We start from the raw sequence: 23,815 nt of genomic DNA, 5'->3' as shown, positions 1-23,815 counted from the left end.
ACACAACAGAAAAGACTGAGCACAGTAGTTCTGTATTCACCACTTCCAAAAACCACAAAACATTTCATTTACTGCACAGAAGTACCCAAGAATTTTTCATTATACTTGATAAACTACTTTTTACAGAATACATGCATGCTATATGTTCCTTCAAATGAAATTACTGTCTTTCCCTTAGGCATTTTTGGTACATATTCTGGGAGTCACTGAGCATAATCATTCACTTGAGAGGAGGAAAATGTTGAAAAGCAATAATGACCTTTTAAAAGTCACATTGCTTGTTTATTTAAGGTATACCATGTGGTTTTACAGAACACATGAACACACACAGTGCATAGCTTTATATTAAATTTGTGGGTACATGCATGTATTTATGCTCCCAGAGTGAAGCAATTAACATACTCCATTATGTCAATAAATATTGAGGATTTTGTTTGTTTGTATGCTTGGGCTGGGGAGACAGCTCAGTAGGCAGAGCTACTTAGTACATGAGCGTGGCAACCAGAGTTTGATCTCCAAAGCTCACATAGAGGTGGAAGGAGAGAATAACTCTACCAAGTTGTTCACTGTCCTTCACAAGAGGGCTGTGGTACACATGTCCCCAGTATAGATAGATAGATGATACAAAGAAAGAAAGAAAGAAAGAAAGAAAGAAAGAAAGAAAGAAAGAAAGAAAGAAAGAAAGAAAGAAAGGTAGATAGATAGATAGATAGATAGATAGATAGATAGATAGGTAGGTAGGTAATTTTAATGAGCAGCTAAAGCCTACTCATTGCCTATGCATCCCACACAATCATTTTATGACCTAAAGTTCTTGTGTTGTTCATTTGGCCTCTAGACTTTTTCGTCCTACATACCTGATACTCTGAGACAAATCCTCACCTGGAAAGCTGCATCCACAATCAATCTTCGTAAAAATGGATTTCTGGGAGGTGAAAGTCCCTTCTGATGCAGCAGGCTCAGTGGGAACCTGAAGAGTAAGTGAGCTTTGGTTTGTCTCTTCCAGAAATTAACTGAGCTGAGGCTGGAAATGTGGACCTTGCACTAAGCATGTTGACAAAAACTTCTTGATACCAGCTCTCGTGAAATCTAACCCTTCCCTCCTTCACTGGTCTCAGGCTGTAGGAACTGGCTCTGCAAGATGAGGCTAACATTTGCCCTCTGAACTTCACTCTCTAAACACCACCTTGCTCTCTGCTCTACCTGCCATTGGTATGCCAGCCAAAGGTACAGCAGGCCAGCAGAGTAGAAAGGAACAGTTAGGTAAGCAATACCCTCTTCCTCCCCATTTTTACCACTAAATATCAGCAAGAGCACAAGGCAGGAAGCCTGATTCATAAAGCTCAATGATATAGCTCTTTTGTTAATGCCTGGCGTAAAGGGAAATGATTTGCCTGCAGTGTTAGAGCAGTAAAAACTCCTTTTTCCATGGTCCTTGCTGCCACTGGAGACCATGTAGGTGTTCTTGGTCTGTGCTCCTTCAGGAGGCCGGGGTTGATGTCTGTGGTTTGGATTTCCACCAAAGGCCATGTGCATGCCCATGGTCTGAGCTGCTGCCTGAAGTCATAGTCATGCCTGTGGTCTGTGTTGCCAATGGAGGTCATATCAATGTCCATGGCCTGTGCTGTGGCCAAGGGTCATAATGGTACCAGTGGTCTATGCTGTGCCCAAGGGTTGCTTTAATGTCTGTGGTATGAACTGATGCCAGAGACCATGCTGAGTGATCTATGCTGATGGATGATGGAGGACATGTGGATGTCTATGGTCCCTGTGCTGTCACCAGAAACCATGTGCTGTGGGATGTTCTGTATGTCAAATGTGTTGCTCTGATTGGTTAAAATAAATAAAGTGCTGATTGGCCAGTAGCCAGGCAGGAAGGATAGGGTAGGCGGGACAAGGAAGAGGAGAATGCTGGGAACAGGAAGGCTGAGGAGAGAGATACTGCCAGCCGCTGCCATGACAAGATGTAAGGTCCTGGTAAGCCATGAGCCACGTGGCAAAATATAGATGAATAGAAATGGGCTAAATATAAGAGTAAGAGCTAGACAATGGCAGGTCTGAGCTAATGGCCAAGCAGTTTAAATAATATGAATGTCTGTATGTTTATTTTATAAATGGGTTGTTGGACTAATAGGGCTTGGCGGGGGCTGGAGAGAAGCTCTCCAACTACAACCATGTGTAAGTTCATGGTCTGTGCTATCACTGACTGTAAATGTCAAGGAAAGTTCTTTTGCAGTGGTATCTATGGTTGCAGACTCACAGTTGAAACTTCTGGACAATCTCTCTCCCCTATACCCCCTGCCCCCCCAAAAAGAAACAGTCTAGACAGGAAGCCATTAAGAAGAACTGTTTTCTTTTCTTTTTTCTTTTTGAGCTGAGGATTGAACCCAGGGCCTTGCGCTTGCTAGGCAAGTGCTCTACCACTGAGCTAAATCCCCAACCTGAGGAGAACTCTTATTCTCACTTTTATGGAGACAGAAACTGATGGTTACTGTGTTGAAGATAGAAAAGCATTCAGTCCAGATAGCTTTTGTTCTTTTTTAAATTCCACAAAGGGGTTTCATTATGATAGTATCATAATGTACAAGATACATTTTGACTTTCCACAGTAGTAAATGATATGCTAATTTGCCTCCCCCATTACCTTTCTTATCTCCTCTCCCTTTACCTTTTCGATCTTCTAAATCTCCTAAAATTCCACTCTTTCTTTACTCTCCTATCTAGCTTCCACGTGACAGAAGATACTTGACAAATACAGAAAATTCTCTGTGAGCCTACATGTTCCACTGATGATCCCATACAGTTCTGTACATTTTCCTGTAAGTAATGTAATTTCATTCTCCATCACTAAACAATGCTCTGTTGTACGTGTATATAACACATTCCTTTTATCCATTCATCTATGGATGGCTACCTACCCTGATGCACACACTGGCTATTGGGAATAGTGTAGGGATAAGCATAGGTATGCAGGCATCTCTGTAGTAGACTTTGACTTTCTGGTTGTCTCTTGTATGGGTGGAATACATGGTGTTGTTTTTAATTTCTTCCAAAAACATCCATATTGAGTTCTATGGTGGCTAAACTAGTTTACATTGCCACCAGCAGTTTATAAGGGTTCCTTCTCTGCTTCATTGTTGCCAGCATTTTCTGTTTGAGTTCTTAAGGATAGCCATGTTGACTGGAGTAAGAAAGGATTTTCATGTAATTTTGATTTACATTTTTTTTTTTGGTGGTAGAGGCTTTTCTTTCTAAATTGACAACACATGTTAACATTTGCTCCACCTTTCTAAAAACAGACAAGGCTCATTGAGAAGGTATTTTCACTCCAACTTTACTATGTAAAACAACTATGGAAGGATGTGTGACATTCTCCTTGGGATCAGTACTATTTTCCCAGCTAGTCATGAGTTCTGCTAAGGAAAGAAGAGATGCTCAACAAGTGCATCAGGATCTTGATGGGAAACCTGCAGGAACGACCAAACCAAACTAGAGGGAACTCATGAAAGCAGGATCAATGGCTGTGGAGCCTACATGGGACTGGACTAGGCCCTCTGCATGGCGAGACAGTTGTGTAGCTTGAGATGCTTGGGGGGCCACCGGCAGTAGGAACAGAATCCATCTCTTTGTGGAGCCCACTAACTATGATGGGACACCTCTTGTAGCCTTGAGGTAGGGGGAAGAGCTTGCCTCTACTGAATGTGCCTCCCTATGGGAGGCCTTGCTTTCTTGTGGTGGGGAGTATGGGGGAGTGAGTTGGGAGGGAAAGACTGGGGGGGAGGAGGGAAGAGGGGGATCTTTGATTGGTGTGTAAAATGAATGAAAAAATTTTCTTAAGAAAAAAAAAAAGAAGAGATGCTCAAACTAGAGAACCAGAGAAATGAGTAGCTATTACCTACACCGAGAGTCAAAAGAGCTTGTGTGTTCCTTCAGTCAATGGACTGGCTCTGTACAAGTCTACACATATTCTTCTCTGACTTCTTTTGGGATTCTGTATTTTCCTGGCACATTCATTGTCATTCCCATCACTTGTAATTTAAAGCCATTGTAATTAACCTTGACTTTCTCCAAAGCAAGCTCCACTGAATTGTTTTGTTACCATCAATGGGGTAAACCCACGGATCCCATAAATCACAAAGGCCAACTACAACAAAGGAGTAGGGTCCTCCCTCACCCCAATTATAGAAGCAGACCCCTCCTTTTCTGTCTTCTTCAGCCCTCTTACTTAAACATGTGGCTAGACAAAAGACAAGGAATGTGTCTAGTCTCCTCTTCCCATGGACAAGTCTCTTAATGTCTTTGATGCTTTGGAGGAAGATGTGTTGGGGTGCGGGTAGAGGCAGTGGAGGCAGATATGGTCAATATATATTGTATATATGAATGCAATTCTCAAAGGAAAAAATCTGTTGGCAATGATATGGGAAGGGGTAACTGTTCTGCATGGTAGGTAGGACTGTTGATTAGTACAGCTATCATGAAAAATTGTATGGATACTTTAAAAGAAATTAAAAAACAGAATTATGTTATCTATAAATCCTTCTTTGGGACATATGTACAATGAAGACCACTGTCCTTACTTCATAAAGACAAATTCTTTGTGGGATTATCATAAATTGCCAAGATAGGGAAATACCTAAATGTCTGCTGATATACAAATGGATAAAGAAACTCCAGAATGAAAAATGCATATCACGATGTAATAATATTGTCCTTTACAAGAACAAGTTCTTATCACTTTCCATAAAGTGAATGAACTTGGGTGATATACCAGGTGAGATAAGCTAGATAGAAAAAAACTAACACATAAATTCACTTATATATGAGATTTAAAACAATTTTTAAAAGCACAGAAATGGAAAACAAAATGCAAGTTACCAAGGTTAGGGATGAAGTGAGAAAGAGATTATGGGTATCAGAGGATTACAAAATTTCTGACTTGTTACTAGGAAAATCTAGAGATCTACTTATAATATTAATATCTTAGTAACATTGAACTGTATATGAGATTCATACTAAATGAGATTAGCTACTCAATGTCAAATCAAAATATGGTAAATATATGAGGTGATGGATTTGTGAATTAGTTTCACTATACAATACATTTTTATTATCTATTTTTCCCAAAGCCTCAGGTTGTACACATTTAAATTTTCTTAAAAATTTGTCTTCCAGATACCATATCCAACTGCTATCAGATATTTATTCATGCAATATTTAGTATGGTTATTAAATAGAAATCAAAGATCTACCAGTGAAGCAATCATTTCAAAGTACCTGTTGATGAGGCGTACTCTAGCTCCTAAACAAAGGAAAGAGTGAGAGAGAAAAGCATACACTATTCACAAGTCAGCACCATATCCTGACACATCTGTGGCAACAAGCCACATGAGGATAGTAATGTGCAGCTGAATAGAAGGTCACTGACATCCAGAGTGTAGAAAACTGACCAAAGCCAGTAGCTCAGTGGTCAGGTCTGGCCATGCTACATCTGCTCTATCTGAAAGGTAATATGAGGGCAGGGACTGTGGTATACTGTTGGCCATTCACACTGCTTCCCCAGAGCCCAAGCAATGCCCATTCCTTTTTTTGTTCCTTACAATTTGATCTATGTCCACCATCCTCCAGCTTATTACGACCTACCCATCATAGCCACGTGTTCAGCACCAGAGTTACAGAGGTACACAATTTCACTGATTCCAGTCACAGGGCATAGGGACATGTTGCAGAATCTGACTCATTTTCTGTATAATTTTGTTGGCTCTGTCTGTATGATTATACACAGGGTAGCCAAGTTAATCCATAACCAAAGTCTGAGTATGAATGATGTGGGAAATGAGACCTTGTGCCCAGTAATCAGGCACAGTGCCTGCCATTCGCATTTCTCCAGTTTGGTCCATCAGAGCCCAAGACACAGTGGTTCCTTCAGGACCCAGAAGACATGAACTAGGAAAGATCTGGATACAGCGCTCAATGAATCTCTGGCTCCTCTCATTGCCACCAAAATGCCAGAATTTATCCACCAAAGCAGCATGGGTAACATCTAGTGATGAGAGTTTAAACATCTCTTGGTTGCTGTTGAGAAAAAAAAAAAAAAAAAAAAAGAGCAGCCCTAAATATCATGCACAGTGAAATAATTGTCCCTCCCCACAAAACCCTACTGTGAGGTATGAGGACTGCAATGATGGCGTGCATCAGCTTGGCAGTGTCTGGTTAGCCATGTGACAGTAGGCAACTAATTTAAGTTAATGCCCATCTGTTCCCATGTTGTCCTCTTCAGAAGGGATGAGTTAATAACCATTCTATCGGAATACAGAAATTAATATTATAAGAGATTTTGTCTTACAAAAGCCCAGGACTGTGCAACAGAAGCAGTTAAATCTTCACAAAAACTCAGTGCTGTTCTTGACATTGCTGTGACCCACCTCCCAAAAGGAAATAGAGCATGTGACATCATATAGATAAGAAAATGGACAAATAAAGAATAAGTACTCAAAAGCACATGCTCACAAGGAGTAAAACACAACTTTAGAAGCATGGAATCGTGTGTGTGTGTGTGTGTGTGTGTGTGTGTGTGTGTGTGTGTGTGTGTGTGATGTTGGGTACTTTTCTCAGTCTTTCTCACTCTCGCTCACTGACCCTGCAGTTCACACATTCACTAGCTGTCCAGTGATCCCCTGTGATCTTCTTGATTCTACTACATCAGCATCAGGATAACAGGCACACTATCACATATGGATATTCTAGGGATATTAACTCAAGTCTTCAGGCTTGCATGGGAGGTGCTTTATAGACTAATCCTTCTTCCCAACCCTCATATCATGAAATCTTCAATGCTGGTATCTGAGAGTCTTTGGCTGCCATATTGAATACAAGGTAAAGTGGAAGTTCAAAGGGTAAACAGCATGGCGTGTAGATAGCTCCTTCTATGGAAACTAAATTGTGAAGACTCCTGCAAGGAGGTAAAAATTCCTCTCAGCATGCATGACCAGAGGATCCAGACTCTGGTCACAACTCTGCCCTTCATCATCCTCATGGTGAACAAGCCACTCCACTATCAGAGCCGATTCTCTGCCGTGAACCATAAAAAAAAGTCTCCTGAGACCCTAAGAGGGATGTTCAGATCACCTTGGGGTGGGGAAACAGAGGAGATCTGGATGAGTAAACTGGCGATGAGGGGGGCAATAAAGGTAGGGCATGGGGGATGAGAACATGAGGGAATGGGATGGTTGAGCTGGGGGAGGGATGGAGTGGGAGAGCAATGAAAGAGATATCTTGATAGAGGGAGACTTTATGGGGTAAGGGAGAAACCTGGTGCTAGGGAAATTTTCAGGAATCCACAAGGACAACCCCAGTTTAGACTACTAGCAACAGTGCTGAGTGTACCTGAACTGGCCTACCCTGGTGATCAGATTGATGAATACCCTAATTGTCATCCTAGAGCCTTCATCCAGTAACTGATGGAAGCAGATGCAGAGATCCACACCCATGCACCAGGCAGAGCTCTGAGAGTCCAGTCGAAGAGAAGGAAAAGGGATTACATGAGCAAGGGGGGTCAAGATCATGGTGGAGAAATCTACAGAGATAAGTGAACCAAGCTCAAAGGAACTCACAAACTTTAGACCGACAGCTGTGGAACCTGCATGGGACTAGATTAGACCCTCTGCATATGGGAGACAGTTGTGTAGCTGGGTCTGTTTGAGGGGCCCTTGGCAGTGTGATCAGGATCTTTCCCTGGTGCATGAGCCGGCTTTCTGGATCCCATTGCTCACCCCTGATAGAGTGGGGAGAGGCTTGGTCCTGCTTCAACTGAATGTACCAGGCTTAGCTGTCCCCCAATGGGAGAACTTACCCTGTTGGAGGACGGGGGAGGGGGCAGCACAGGGGGGGGAAGGCGGGAGTAGTGAGAGGAGGGATGAGAGGGGGATCTGTGGTTGGCATGTAAAATGAATAAAAAAATTAAAAAAAGAAAGAAAACTCCAATTCAAACAGACCTTTGATACAGGGAGGAGGGGCTTTGTCCTACCTCAACTGAATGTACCAGGCTTTGCTGTCCTCCCATAGGAGGACTTACCCTTTGGGAGGAGGGAATAACGGGTAGATTGGGGGAAAGGAGGGGAGGGCGAGCAGGAGCAGGGATGAGAGGCGGATCTGTAGTTGGTATGTAAAATGAATAAAAATTTTTTAAATATTAAAAATACCCTCCTGTCCTGACTGTCCCCTGACAAGTAGACCCAGTGCTACTCTGGGGGAGGAGGTGCTCTCTAAGTTCTAATGCCCTTTACATTGTGAGCAAAGTTCTTCCAGGCACACTGAACCAGAGGGCCCATGGAATTGAACATCTGCACATCAAGTTCCCATCAGTTTTCAGTGATGCTCTGTGCAACCCTGGAAGTCATTAGAGGAAAATATATAACTGGTGATCTTATTAAATAAATAAGACAGAGCCAAATATAGGGATGAAAGCCTTAGATCAGGGAAATAGGAAAAGCCATCAGCCAACCTTACCTCACCAACTCTGCAGCTTCCAAATGGCTCGACTTCCTGTCTTTATATGCCTTGCTTTTCTGCCCTCTCATTGGCTATCTTAGCTCAGCTACCTCACTTCCTCTTCCTACATAGCTCTGCCACTTTCTGTCTGTACAGACCTCCAGGTTTCTATGTTTGGTACTGGGATTAAAGGCTTTTGTCACCACACTTGGCTCTGTTCCCTAGTGTGGCCTTGAACACACAGACATCCTGCCAGTGAAGTGATAGGATTATGGGTGTGTGTTATCACTGTTTGACTTCTTTGTTTACTTATAATGGCTTTTTCCTCTGATTCTCCAGGCAAGCTTTATTTATCAAAGCACAAATGAAGTATCACCACATTTCAGCACAAATAAAATATTACCACAGATTTGCCTAAATGATCTCAATTGGAAAACATTTCCTCTGTGAAGTTGATTGATTAAACACATATTTATTCAGAACAAACATCAACTGACATGATAACATGGAAGGGGGAAAATAATCTCATTGGGCCATACCTCTAAAGAACTATAGGAAACTAACAAATTCTGAGAGCAGGAGAAAGCGCCTTCCCCAGCGATGAGCCTTTTCATTGGTTTTCCAACCAATTAGTCAGCCATGAAATCTTATACCTACAAGCAACACTAAACAGACTGAGCATGTTGTATGTTTGTATGTGAACATACATGCATGTGTAACAATAAAGAGTCCATAAGTTTGAAAAGGATCAAGGGAGGCATAGGATGAAAAGGGGGAAATGATGTAAGTATATTTTCATTTCCAAAACCAGAACTTACTATATGTTGGATACCATTCTGCCTATTGAGGATCTCTTTCTCTCTCTCTCTCTCTCTCTCTCTCTCTCTCTCAACAACACAAAAAGAATTCTTGCTCTTTTTTACATTTATTTATTGATTGTTGGAGACGTGTAGAGGTCAGAGGACAATCTGTGAGAGCAAGTTCTCTCCTTCCACCATGTGGGTCTCGAGGACTGAACTCAGGTTATTAGCTTTGCCCCAAGTGCCTTTATCCACTAAGACATCTCACTTACTCAATATTCTTACCCCTAAGTTAATCTAAATATTCTGGCAGGCTTCTAGCAACACATAGGTAGATATATGGTTTTTTTAAATAAATAAGCTGATTTCAGCTAATGAAAACATAATAAAGGAAATAAAAATAAATTTTCATAATAATTGTAAGTGGCTTTTGACCAGATGCTCTGAAAATAAGTATCAACAAAATGAGACTGTGAGAAACTAGCAAAGAGAGAGGTGGGGGAATGTGTGCAGATTTGAAGGAAGGACATTTCAGGCAAGCAAAAAGCCAATGCCATGTCCTAGAGGCATATGTGAGCATATGAAAATCAAGTAGCAGAAGGACGGAGCTGCTGGTGGGATGGAAACAGGGACAAGACGATGTCCAACACTGGATGAGTACACACATGTCTTATGGGGACAAAAGTGAGTTGCAACTTCATTCAAAATGTGCTGAGAATTAATTGGTGACAGGATTAGGGAATAGTTCATGGAACAGTCAGTCCATCAAGTGCTTACTTCACAGAAAACATGAAGTCCTTGGTCTGATTCCCATATCCCATGTTTGTTTAAAACTGGGTATAGAAGTACAAGTTGTAATCATAGCTCTTGGGAGCTGGAGACAGGTGGATTCCTAGATCTGACTGGCCAGACAACCTGTCCTAATCAGACAAATCCCAGTGAGAGTTCCTGTCTCAAAAAGCAAAGAAATAAAACCAGAAAATGGATGGTGCCCAAGGGAACCAGGACCTGAAGTTGTCCTTTGACCTCCACATGTGTGTACACATACTTACAAACACATCTACTCACATGCACAAGTAAAGACAAATAAAACCCCTGAAAATAATTTTAAAAATTGTGACATTTGAGGATATAGATCACACGGTCCATGTTATGTTTTTGAAGCAATTGCCCTGGAAGTGTGCTGTGTTGTAGAGAGGTTAGGGAGCTACATTATCAGTAAGAGATCTGAGCAGAACAGAGCATCACCAATCCAACTCACATGGCCCAGGGTCTGCCAGGTTTGTTATGTAAGTTCTCTGCATTGCCCATGAGGAAAGGAACTAGTTTCTTTGCTGTCTGAGGCACCATGTAGAGAATGAACTGTGATCTCTTGACTTTGACCAGCTTAGCAGCTGAAAGGCTTATTATAGCTTCATTCAGGCTAGACTATGAACCTAGAAAAGAGTTAAACAGGGAACAAGTAACTGTCTGTCTAGGTCAAAGAAGTAGTCCAAAGTTGTACACAAAATTTAGTCAGAAAACCTCGCCTCAAGTATGGCTCCTTTGTGTCCATCCATAAGTTATTCCACAGACATATTTTCTCTCGTGTCCAGCAGAATACTAAAAATCCTCACTACATCTGTATGAACAGGAGCATATTTAAATAATAGCCAATCTTGTTCGAGCCTGTTTTATGCTCAGGCATTAATCTTAAGCTTCATTTATTCCTCTCATTGATTCTATGTTTTAGTATCTTTTAGTATCAGAATTTTTACACGTGAGGACACTGACTAATGGGAAAGTCATCTGCTCAAGAATCACAACTTGGAGGTGAAGCTGGGAAGTTCTCTGTGGCTTTACTCCAGAGGGCACGTTTGCAACCACACTAGATATAAATCTTGGTGACCTGGCAAGTGCTCTGTGTCACAAGCTGTCATTCTTGTTCCATGAGCAGAAGGTCAGAGGCCAAGCTCTGTCTCCCATCTAGTTGTTCTGAGGGCTCCTAAATATGTCTTCAAAATACATTCAGCTAACCAAAACCTACCTACTCAACTGCTTCATCTATTAACACCATAGCCTGTAATATTTGAAACTGGTTCCACCATAGAGGTAGTGGAAGCCAGACCAAAAAACATGCATTATGTTGGGATTCTGAAGATTACAGAAAGAAAAAAAAGGTTGCAGGGTGAGGTGCCCAGGGTGGAAAGTGATCCTACAGATGTGCATGCAGGAGGTCCCAGCACACAGCACATGTTCTTGTCCCCTTACTTTGGAACTGCAGATGTTGTTTCCAGTTGATGACCTCTTGTATGCCAAGGAATTACAAACAGTTCTTAGGATTCTTAGAATAGCTCTGGTAAGTGTTGGTATAGGCATCAAGGTCATCTGCCATATCCTATTTGGTTGGGCAACACAGAGTAAATACAATTGACTACTCCATGTAATTTCAGTATTTTTTTTAGAATTTCATTACACTTTTTCCTATTATTTTTTAAGTTTATTGTTTGAAAATTTCATAGATATATACAATACATTTAGTCACATTCACCCCACTCCCTCCCTCCAACTCCTCAAGACCTCTCCCAATGTATCTCCTCTCCAATTTCACTTCCTCATTTTTTAAAAACAACCACTGAGTTCAGTCAATGCCATCCAGATGTGTATGTATTTGGGGTCTCCCATCAGAATATGGTCAACCTGCCAGTGGCCACTGCCCAAAGAGAAGTGGCTCTCCTTTCCTCAGCAGCTACCACCTTCAACCAGGGCTGGGGGTTCAGGAACTCCTTTCCCATCCTTGCTGGAATTTTCAAACTTATTTGTTGAACTTACACAGAGATGTTTTCCTCAAATGTCAGCAGCATTTCTTAATTATTAACATCATGAAATCAAGTAAAAAACTCCACTCTATGGGGAAAAATTTTATTAAACCTTATTAAATTTTATATATTCATTACAATTCACAATCAACTAAAGATGGTTTATGAATCATTCTTAATTATTAACATAACAGCACTTTCAATTATTAACATCATGAAACCAAGTAAAAAATTCCACTCTATGGAAAAAATTTTATTGAACTTTATTAAGTTTTATATACCCATTACAATTCAAAATCAACTAAAGATGGTTTATGAAACATTCTTCCCTGAGCTAGTAATACTGAAAAGTGATACTGTCAAAGGCCTTAGAAGAGTAAATCTTCTTGTTCCAAACAGCCTCCAAACAGATGTGTGCTTTCTCTCTCTCTGTGTGCACAGTGTTTGTACAGGGATGTGGGGTAGGGATGCATGGAGGTCAGAGAGCTTCTATAAGTGCCAGTCTTCACCTTCCATCTTGTTTGAGACAGGGACTCTTGTTTGCTGATGCCAACACAAATCTAGCTGCCTGTCAAACTTCCAGGAACTCTCCTGTCTCCCAAGTCTCACCTCTCTGTGAGAATGCAGGGTTTACACACATGCACTGCCATATAGAGCTTTATGGGGTGTCGAGGCATTTGAACCCAAGTCCTCAAACTTGCACAGCAAATGGTCTCTTCAGCCCATAGACACATTTTTAGCACAACAATATTGAAATTGACAAGATGAACTTGTATTTGAATTTTAATATATACACAATAAAGCCATACAAAAACAAAACACAATGTCTTTAAACTGTAAAGCACAAAGCACCATTCTTTAGAAAAGACCTGTATTTCTGGCAAAATCACAATGTAATTTGTTCAGAAAGCTCTTATCAAAGTTAATAAATGACAGCTGGGTTTTTTTTTTTTAAGATAAAGGGAAGGACTGAAGAACAAATATTCAGCTAGGGCAGTCTAGCCAGAAACATTGCACAGAAATGCCCTTGCAGCTAGACAAAACTACAACTGACAATCTTATCAACACATTTAAAAAATGTGATTTGTAGCTTCAGAGTTTTCTCCAGGTCCCACCAAGCCCTGTCAGTTTGACAGCCCACTTATAAAATGAACACACAGACGCTTATATTATTTAAACTGCTTGGCCATTAGCTCAGGCCTGCCATTGTCTAGCTCTTACTCTTACATTCAGCCCATTTCTATTAATCTATACTTTGCCACGTGGCTTGTGGCTTACCTGTACCTTACATGTTGTCATGGAGGTGGCTGGCAGCTCTCTCCCCCGACCTTCCTGTTCCCCACATTCTCTTCTCTGCTTGTCCTGCCTATACTTTCTGCCTGGCTACTAGTATATCAGCATTTTATTTACACAGAGCGATATCCACAGCAATGATTCATGGTTTTTAGATTTTAAGTAAATTAAAATTTAGTTTATATTGTAGGTTGTTTGGTGGGTTTTTTAATAAATGCTATTGTGTATGTTTAAGGTACATGTAATATTACGAAACACACATTAATAATAATAATATAATAATAATAATAATAATAATAATAATAATAATAATAATAATGTTTAGTATACTGAAGCCAATTAGCAGACCTGTTGTCTCACATAACTACTATTCTTTCTTTGGAAAAGTAGCAAGAACTTCACTAATTTAGCAGTAAATAGAGTAAAATTGCATGTTGCACATTAGATCTTTGGGCTTCTTTAGTCCACATATCTGTTTCTTCGATGCTTTAAGCATCCTTGGTCATCACCATCAGTTACATAGTTTTTGGTTTTGTTAAGATACACACACACAAAAAAAAAACTTTTTCAGATATATAGAAAAATGTTTAATTCACATGTAAGTAAGAGTATAATTATTTTTGTGACTGTCTATTTCACTTACCACAGTATCTTCCAGGTTAATCTATATTTTAGAAGACTATAGGATATCTTTCTTTTATTGCTAATAATAATTAATTTTATACATATATCAGCTTTCCCATTAGTCTGACTGAGTATTAAATTCTTTCAAATATTTTTTTTCTCTTCTACTGATATGGCCATGTGATGCTTTGAAGGACCACAACTGCTGGTTTGCATGTACTAAGCCAGCCTTACATGATAGTGTGTCATTCACTTAACCATGGAGGATAATTCTTTTGATGTCATTGAACTTGCTTTCTAATATTTTATCTAATATTCCATTAATATTCATTAATGGAAATTGCCAGCAGTTATCTTATCTTCTATGGATTAGTATGAAGGTGATAGTGGCCTCATAAAATATACACAGAAGAATTCTTCTAGGTCTATATTTTGTAATAAGCAGTAATAATCTAGGCATGGTAATGCATGCCTGTAATCCCAGAACTTGGGAGGCTGATGGAGGAGGATCAAGAATTTGGAACAGCCTGGAATACAGAATAAATTCCAGGCCACACTGGGCTAGAAGGCTCAAAGCTATCTGACAAACATTAACAAAACAAAACAGAAAAATGAGTACTAGTTCTGATCCTTCTTGGACTGTCTGTAGTACTCAGTATTAAACCATTTGGTACTATGTCTTGTGTTTTTTGCTTTTTAAAAACCATTTATCTACTCTTCATCTTTAGACTGAGAAATTTAATCCATTTACATTTAAAGTTACTATAAAATAAGAGTGTATTGCTTACATCTTGTTATTTATTTCTTCTTTTCTGATTTTGATCCCATGTTCTTTTCTTTATCTCTTATCTCATCAGTTTAGACTCCATGTGCTTATCTTGTTTCCATCCAGAACAGTGACCCTGGCATCATCAGGGTCTATCGCTGTTTCCCTAGAGCCTACATATTTCCAGGTTCATGTTAGACACACAGCAATGGCAAACTTACAGTTATATTCACTCCACGATATAACTTGCCTGCTTCTGAGGATGGAAAATCACTGTATTAAAATCAGGCCACTTGTCCACCAGAGCTTTGAGTTTGAATGGGTTTCCCTGGTTCATATGGAAGACAGTCCCATAAACCTAAAAATTTCAACAAATTGAGCAGTCAACTGTTCATAGGTACAGTAAAAAGCCTTGATTTTGTTGCCAGAATGATGTTGAGTCCCATGAAATTAGTATTGTAAATCATATGATATCTTGCACAATCTTAAAGTAATATGTTATTACTCCAAGTAGATAGATTCTTAAACAAAATCATGAAACTATTATAATAGTTAAATATGCAGATATAGTAGATTATTAATCACTCAGTCTCACATCATAGAAGTTTGTCCTATATGTTTCTATTTTCTGCCATATAAATATATGCCCATATAATTTTATAAACAATGGAATTTCCAATGTATATGAATTTCACATATATTGTACAAAGACATATTTCCATGTCAAAAATATAAATTTACATAATAATGCTTAATATCTGCCTAACAGTTAATATTTGGGATCAATTACACTTGACATGTGTGATAAACTATTCAACATTCACAGTTTAGAGAAAGAGACTGTTTCTAGCTACAATACACACATCATTCTGCTACTTGAGACTTCAAAGAATATTGATGGGAAATGACTACAAAAATATTGACTTCTTGACTCTACTCACTTTGTATGCAAACACACCAGTACGTGGTATTATTTAACTTCTGCAACATTGGCCAATGAATTTTTTGATCAAAGAATTTTAAACCGGACCATGGACTTTGCCATTTTGACAGACACCTTCCTTGTCTCATCAGAGGAGCAGTAACATAGAATTACTGGAAACTCATGTGGCTTAGTCTATGAATGACGGCTATACAGGTTGTCAGAGCATCTAGGCAAGTTAATAGAATATCAAACTGTTCATGATTCTTGTCCTCCCAATCAATGTAATAACAGTACTAAATACATTTTCTCCCTGTTTTCCAGAAGAACCCAGATATACCAGTGGTTAAGAAAAGAAAATATAAACCAACAGGAGTCTCTACCTACTGTTTGGTGGGGATGTTTGTTTGTTTGTGCTATTGTAAATGGCAACTATTTTAAATTTTTGATTCCGATCATTCATTAATTGCTAATGTATACAAATAGAATTGAGTTGTGCTACTTAAATATTGATCTTGAATCCTTTAACCTGTTAAACTTATGTCCAGAAGATTGTTTTGTGGGCTCTTTAGGCAATTGTGACCTCTGAGAGCATACTACATTTTATCCCCCCCACCCACCACCATATGTATTACTTTAATTTATTTTTCTTGAATTATATATTAGTTAGGTCACCAATGTTTCATTAAATAGGATTAGGTAAAGTACTTAATTATCCATCTTAAGCAAAATATTCCATTTCTTTGCTATATAGAAAGATCTTAATTGTACATTATGACTACAAGCTTTTTGTCAAGTTGAACAAATTCTTTTTTCCTAGTTTTATGAGTTTCATATTTATCAAGACTATTAGATTTTGTCATATATTTTTCTGTACCTATTAATAAAGATCAAGTTAGGTGTGGTGGTGTACACCTGTAATGTAGGTAGGTACTCAGGGAATTGAGGCAGGATGATGATGAGTTAAAGGGCAGTTTAGACTACTTAGTGAGCTCTTGTCTCAAAAAACAAAGAATAGAAAGTCAATCATGGTGGTTTACACCAGTAATTTCAGGATCTTAGAAACTAAAGCAGAGAGATTCTGTCTTAGAAAATAAACAAAACACCGGGCGGTGGTGGCACATGCCTTTAAACCCAGCACTCAGGAGGCAGAGCCAAATGGATCTCTGAGTTTGAGGCTAGCCTGGGCTATAGAGTGAGTTCCAGGAAAGGTGCAAAGCTACACAGAGAAACCCTGTCTCGAAAAACAAAACAAAACAAAAAAGAAAGAAAACAAACAAAAAAGGATCATATGACTTATATTCAATCATGAATTGATATGGTGATTTTTATTGATTGAGCATGGAATCAAATCTATTGTTTAAATATATCTTGCTGTCTTGGTAGTATTTTTGTGTTTATGTTAATGATGAATATAGTTCTATAGTTTTCTATTGATATATAGTTTTGGTTTTGTTACCAGGGTAACTCTGACCCTGTAAAATGAATTTAGAAGTATTCCCTGCATAGGTTCTTACACATGTAAAACAAACACTTTTACCATTGAGCCATCTCCCCGACCCCAAATTCCATTACTTTTAAGAACATTACTTATGTACTTTTAAGATATTTAATGTGATTTTAATGTAATTTACATTTAATATAATTTAACATGTACTTTTCTGGACATTGAATATTATTTCAATATTTAAATTCTAATGTATATTCTAATATATTGTTTATATATATTAGAATTTTACATATACTCTGTCTTGGAAAATGTCCTATGAACACTTGAACAGAATGTGGATTCTGCTATAGTTAAAATATTCTTTAAGTGGTAGTTAATTCAGTGAGCTCCTAATGTTTCTCAGGTATTCTCTCCATTCTCTCCATGCTTTCTACCACCTCTGTACATGAAGGAAAGAAGAGTATTAACCTTAATTATACTTGTGAGTTTATTTTCCTCTTAGTTCTACCAACTCTGCTCTCATTCTGATCCTTCATTGCTATGAGTATAAATCCCAGTGGGTTTTATGTCCTCTTGATAAATTAACCATAATACACCATAATACAAAGATATTCCTTATTCTTAGTAATATGCTAGTCCATTTATAATATATATAAAATTATTGGGAAAGCTATCATATACAAAGGTATTGACCCATTTCTAAAAAACATAATTTCTTGCTTACCCAAAATTACATGTAATTCTTTGGGAATTGGTAAATCAGGAACTGATTTATTATTAGTTTTGAGAAAGAATCACATGGCTAGCTTCTTCTCGATGTCACAGTTAGAAAAATATTAAACATTAATATTTTGTCAACCTGCAACTCTGGGAAACACCCAGTGTTATATAAACAATTCCTGTGTGAGCACAAGGGAATGTCCCTGAGTCACCAAAGATCACCTAGAGGAAATCTTCACCTTGCCACTCACTATGGTGTGGTCTAACAGGGTTTTCATTTTCTCTTCAGTTAAATGTGTACAGTATGCCTCCCTCACCTCAGGGTGATATCAACTAAAAGTTAAGCCACAAAGAGAATACCTGACCCAGAGCACAGCTCAGTAAATGTTCCTTCTCTTTACCACCTTTTCCCTAGACATTTAATAGTCCCTTTTCCACAAGAATGTTCCATGTTCACCTTTAAGGACTCAGGAAGGTGTTTCTTTAAGGACTTTTCCAACATCTGCAGCATCTGTGGGCTTCACAAATGGAGCATCTTGGCAGCTACCTTATCCTAAAGAAAGGATTAAGAAATAAATGTCAAAGACATCCACTATGAGATGGTGTCTTCTATATGTGTGGTGGTTTGAATGAGAATGGCCAGCACAGGCTCATATATTTGAATTCTTAGTCATCAGGCAGTGGCACTACTTAGAAGGATTAGGAGGTGTGGCCTTGTAGGAAGTGTGCTACTGGAAGTGGGCTTTGAAGTTTCAGAAGCCTAAGCCACACCCAGTGGCTTGCTCTTCCTCTTCCTGCTGTCTGTGGGTCAGGTTGTAGAACTCTCAACTGCTTCTCCAGCATCATGTCTCCTTGAATAGGGTTCCCCACTGTGATCACAATGGACTAAATCTCTGAAACTGTAGGCAAGACCCAATTAAATGTTTTCCTTTATAAGAGTTGCTGTGATTATGGTGTCTCTTCACAGCAATAATACACTGACTAAGACAATGTATGACATGGAAGCTGTACCCAGGAAATCTCAACAATATGGTTACTAAAATAAGACCTGAAAAAATGGCAATGTCAACTGACATGCCAATGTGGATAGGGGAATTCTCACAAGGCTTCTCCCCTAGATGAAGCTCTACAGATGATCAATGGCTGCAAAGAGAGGAGGAATCAGTCTTCCCCAGTAATGAGATTCCTGATAGGTTACCCAATCCCAAGAGCTCAGCCCCAAACAGACATGGACAGCACTAAATAAACTCAACAAGTTGTAATTTATAAATTTCTGTGTGTGTGTGTGTGTATGTGTGTGTGTGTGTGTGTGTGTGTGTATGTACATGTAACAATAATTAAAGAGTAAAAGTACATGACTTTATAAAGAGTTGTGATGGGGCACAGGAGTTGGGGGAAGAAGAGAGAGAGGAAATGATGATGTAAATATAGTGCTCACATGAGCAATTTTCAAAAACTTCAAAAAGAAAGGTGAAGAGCTAGATAGCATGAAGACACAATGAGCAGTTCTAGTTCATTACTTGAGCTGTATTCCTACTGTTTCATGGGTGCCTCCTATGCTAAACTTTTCACTATATGGAAGGAGAGATAGGTGCTTCCTTGTGAAACGATCATGAACATCACTTTTCAATCTTTAAAAATATTTCTGATATTAACATAGCTGAGCAAATGCCCTTGTGGTATGATTGAGCATTCCTTGGGTATATGCCCAAGAGTGCTACAGCTGGGTCTTGGGGGAGATGGATTCCCAATTTTCTAAGGAAGCACCATATAAGTGGCTGTACAAGATTGCATTCCCACCAGCAATGGAGGAGAGTTCCCTTTGCTCCACATCCTCTCCAGCATAAGCTGTCTTCTGTGTATTTGATCTTAGCCATTCTGACAGGAGTTAGGTGGTATCTCAGAATTGTTTTGATTTGCATTTCCTGGATAATTAGGGATGTTGAGCAATTCCTTAAATGTTTTTCAGCCATTTGAACTTCCTCTGTTGAGCATTCTCTGTTTAGTTCTATAGCCCATTTCTTAATTGGACTGTTGGGCATTTTGATGTCTAATTTCTTGAGTTCTTTATATTTTCTAGACATCAGCCCTCTGTCAGATGTGGGGGTGGTGAAGACCTTTTCCCATTCTGTAGGCTGTCCCTTTGTCTTGTTGACCATGTCCTTTGCTCTACAAAAGCTTCTCAGTATCAACAGGTCCCATTGATTGATTGTTTCTCTCAGTGTCTGTGCTACTGGAGTTATATTTAGAAAGTGATCTCCAGTGCCAATGTGTTCAAGACTACTTCCTGCTTTCTCTTCTATCAGGTTCAGAGTAACTGGATTTATGTTGAGGTCTTTGATCTATGTGGACTTAAGTTTTGTGCACGGTGACAGATATAGATCTATTTGCAGCCTTCTACACATTGACATCCAGTTATGCCAGCACCATTTGTTGAAGATGCTTTCTTTTTTCCATTGTACATTTTTGGCTTCTTTTTCAAAAATTATATGTTCATAGGTGTGCGGGTTAATGTCAGGGTCTTCAATTCGATTCCATTGGTCCACATGTTGGTTTTTATGCCAGTACCAAGCTGTTTTAATAACGATAGCTCTATAATAGAGCTTGAGGTCGGGGATCATGATGCCTCCAGAGGTTGTTTTATTGTACAGGATTCTTTTGGCTATCCTGGGTTTTTTGTTTTTCTATATGAATTTGGGTATTATTCTTTCCAGGTCTTTGAAGAATTGTGTTGGTAATTTGATGGGATTGCATTGAATATGTAGATTGCTTTTGGTAAGGTCGCCATTTTTACTACATTAATCCTGCCTATCCATGAGCATGGGAGATCTTTCCATTTTCTGACATCTTCAATTTCTTTTTTCAGGGACTTAAAGTTCTTGTCATATAGGTCCTTTAGCATTGTTTGTAATTGCCAGAACCTGGAAACAACCTAGATGCCCTTCAACTGAAGAACGGATAAAGAAAATATGGTACATATACACAATGGAATACTACTCAGCAGAGAAAAACTATGACACCATGAGGTTTGCAGGCAAATGGATGGATCTAGAAAAAAATCATCCTGTGTGAGGTAACCCAGACTCAGGAAGACAAACATGGTATGTACTCACTCATAGGAGGATACTAGATGTAAAACAAAGACGACTAGACTGCTACTCACAACTCCAGGGAGGCTACCTAGAAAACAGGACCCTAAGAAAGACACAGGGATCACCCAATGACAGAGAAATGGGTGAAATCTACATGAACAACCTGGATGACAGTGGGAGTAATGAAGGGCAAGGTTCAAGAGACAGAGAGCTTAGGGGAGCAGGAGATCCCAGCTGGATCAAGAACAGAAAGGGAGAACAAGGAATAACAGACCATGATAAATGAAGACCACATGAGAACAGGAATAGGCAGAGTGCTCGAGAGGTCCCCAGAAATCCACAATGATACATCCACTGTAGATTGCTGGCAATGGTCGAGAGAAAGCCTGATCTGACCTAGTCTGGTGATCAGACAGCCAAACACCCTAACGGTCGTGCTGGAATTCTCATCCAATAACTGATGGAAGTGGATGCAGAGATCCTCGGCTGGGCCCCCGGTGGAGCTCCAGGAGTCCAGTTATAGAGAAAGAGGAGGGACTGTAAGAGTGTGAATTGTTGAGACCAAGATTGGAAAAGCACAGGGACAAATAGCCAAACGAATAGAAACACAAGAATTATGAACCAAAAGCTGTGGAGCCCCTAACTGGATCAGGCCCTCTGGATAAGTGAGACAATTGAATAGCTTTAACTGTGTTGGAGGCACCCAGGCAGTGGGACCCAGACTTGTCCTTAGTGTATGAGCTGTCTGTTTGGAACCTTGGACTTACACAGGGACATTTTGCTCATCCTGGAAGGAGGGGACTGGACCTGCCTGTACTGAATCCACCAGGTTGAATGGAATCCCCAGGGGAGTCTTGGTCCTGGAGGAGATGGGAATGGAGGGGAGGGGCTGTGGGGAAGGTGGGGGCGGGGACGGGAAGGGGGAGGACAGGGGAACCCATGGCTGATGTGTAAAATTAAAACACAAATAAAAATATATTTCTGAAGATTTTGCTTTCATTCTTATAGCATCCCCAATTCTAGAAATAAAGAGTGTATGAAAACAAATCTATGCCCGAAGCATATATGGGTACCTTTTGGTAGGGGTGTGTGTGTGTGTATGTGTGTGTGTGCGTTGTATGTATACACATGCACACATGCAAGGAAGCATGTTGTGGGATAATGCTTTTGTACACTGGTTTAATAAAATGCTGATTGGCCTGTAACCAGGCAGGAAGTATAGGCAGAATAAGCAGACAAGAAGTCTAGGGAGAGGAAGACTGAATTAGGAGACACCAGCCAGCTGCCCAAGGAACAACATATAATGGGATGCAGGTAAAGCCACAGAACATGTGGCAATATATAGATTAATATTTATGAGTTAATTAAAGATGCAAGAGGTAGGTAGCGAGAAGCCTGAGCCATTAGGCCATATAGTTTAAAAATGATATAAGCCTGTGTGTGTTTATTTGGGTCTGAGCAGCTGTGGGACTGGCAGGTGAGAGAGATTTGTCCTGAATGCAGGCCAGGCAGGACACAGGAAAACTTCAGATACAAATAGCACCCAATATGGGGGAAGAATTTCCACCCAAAACCTGAGAAATCTTTAAAAAGAGATTCTTAAATTGAGCTAAGAGCAGCTTCCTAGTTGTGTCTATCAGAAAAGCTATGATACAAAGACACTGAGGCCTGTAGGCTTGAGCTACAGAATGACAGGTTCAAAAGCATATGGGCTTGAGTACAGCATGGCAGATTCCTGTCTTTGTATACAGTGGCATCTGCAAGCCACACAGCATGGTGGATATAGCTTTTGCTAGTACAAAAAATGGGGGGGGGGGGGGGGGTTGGGCTACGTGCTGCTAGATGGACACATAGATCCACTGTCTCCCAGAGTTGGCAGAGAGCATGGTTTCCCCAGAGCTGGTGGTAAACATAGTTCAGTCATTTTGGAAAGCTGAGATGGGTGGAGCCAGCAGCCAAAACTGCTGCTTCAGTACTAACCACTGTAGTTCAAAGCAATAGATTCGCAATTAGGCAGATTCAGATGGAATAAGTCTTTAAATGGTTTACAGTGTGTGTAAAAATGTACATAGGTTGGAAAGAAAGAGGAAAGGGAGGATAGATAGTTAAATAAAGAAATAGACAGTTTTAAAAAATAAAGTCTTTAAAAAGAAAATAAAAGTAATAAAACATAAACCACACAAAGATGGATATTACTCAGAGAGTCTGGATTGTGTTGTCTTTGGGATTTTTAACTGCAGAATGACGTTTGATTGTAAAAGCTGCTCAGTTAAACCAATATGTATTTTAAAGGTATCTTGACTTCAAAATTTGTATATAAGGATATGTTGCTTTGGAAAGGAGGCTCTGCTTTTGTTTCCACAGGAAGCAAGAGGCTGTGCATTTGTTCCAGGTTAAGATGGATCATATTTGATCAAGCCAGGCATCCTGAACCTTAACAGATAGTACCTATCAACAAAGGTTATAGCCAGTCTTCCCAGGACTTGACCATTATCTTGAATTTCTAAGGATCCCCATAAGACTACCAGCACCCCCATCAACATGTATACTTGCCATGTACTCTACCACTAAGATACATATACTAAACACTTGTGGATTTGAAATAAACTGAAAAGGATTAAGATGGATGGGTTATCTGTGTCACTGGCACATAGTAAATGAGACGGTAGCCTTTAATTCTACTGCAAAGCACCTAGCTCTATGTTTGCTCATTATTTGTCAACCTGTCTTAATAACTTAATGAAGCACATTGTTTCTTGATATTGGCATCAAAAAGAAAAACAAAAGGTGTTTCTTCTGAGCTCTTCCCTATGGGTTATAATGATGCTATAGCATACCATTACCAGAGTTGACAGTGTGTTAG

At 39.5% G+C, this 23,815-nt stretch overlaps 1 protein-coding gene and 1 pseudogene across 1 annotated transcript in view; both read right to left on the bottom strand.

Annotated features, from left to right (window-relative positions):
• The window catches only part of LOC118578614 (glycine N-acyltransferase), a 54,173-nt gene that overhangs the window by 15,569 nt on the left and 14,789 nt on the right, over window positions 1-23,815 (bottom strand). The window lies entirely within an intron of this gene.
• Window positions 5,688-18,395, bottom strand: LOC118578622 (annotated as a pseudogene).

Source organism: Onychomys torridus, chromosome 1 (assembly GCF_903995425.1).
Source record: "Onychomys torridus chromosome 1, mOncTor1.1, whole genome shotgun sequence".
NCBI lineage: Eukaryota > Metazoa > Chordata > Mammalia > Rodentia > Cricetidae > Onychomys > Onychomys torridus.
The sequence above is the reverse complement of the archived record's forward strand: the minus strand, read 5'-3'. Positions and strand labels throughout refer to the sequence as shown.